The sequence below is a fragment of the Octopus bimaculoides genome, chromosome 4 (assembly GCF_001194135.2).
Source record: "Octopus bimaculoides isolate UCB-OBI-ISO-001 chromosome 4, ASM119413v2, whole genome shotgun sequence".
In the NCBI taxonomy this organism is placed as follows: Eukaryota; Metazoa; Mollusca; class Cephalopoda; order Octopoda; family Octopodidae; genus Octopus; species Octopus bimaculoides.
The window spans coordinates 107,324,644-107,325,210 of record NC_068984.1 but is presented as its reverse complement, the minus strand read 5'-3'; the positions used below and the strand labels follow the sequence as shown (position 1 = coordinate 107,325,210).

Here is a 567-nt window from a genome sequence, read left to right as displayed (position 1 = left end):
TACATATATATATATATACACACATACATACATACATACATACATATATATATATATATATATATATATATATATATGAACGAGAATGGGCCCCAACTATGCGAACCTGTTCGTTGGTTACATTGAGGCTCAAATATTCTCAAGTTTCACTGGTCCCACTCTTGAACAATACAGTTGTTATATTGACGACTGTATTGGTGCAACCTCATTCTCCCACGAACATCTAGACTCTTTCCTCTCTTTTGTCAAATCTTTCCATCCTCCCCTCCACTTCTCCTCTTGCACTATTTCCGACATCTCAGTTGCCTTTTTTGACATTTCGGTCAGTATTCATCATTCAACTCTCATCACCTCCATCCACTACAAACACACAGACTCACACTCATACCTCAACTTCTCCTCCTCCCACCCTAAACCCACAAAGCTCTCCATCCCCTATTCTCAATACTTCCGTCTACACAGCCTCTGCAGTGACAACCATGACTTTGAAACTCAATCGCAACTCATGGCTTGCCACTTCATCCTACGTGGATATACCCTCACCACTATTCACACTGCCCTTGCCAG

The 567-nt window shown here is 41.1% G+C and overlaps 1 protein-coding gene across 4 annotated transcripts in view; it reads right to left on the bottom strand.

The window, feature by feature from the left end:
* Nucleotides 1-567, bottom strand: part of LOC106875477 (translin-associated factor X-interacting protein 1) — a 154,468-nt gene that overhangs the window by 68,252 nt on the left and 85,649 nt on the right. The window lies entirely within an intron of this gene.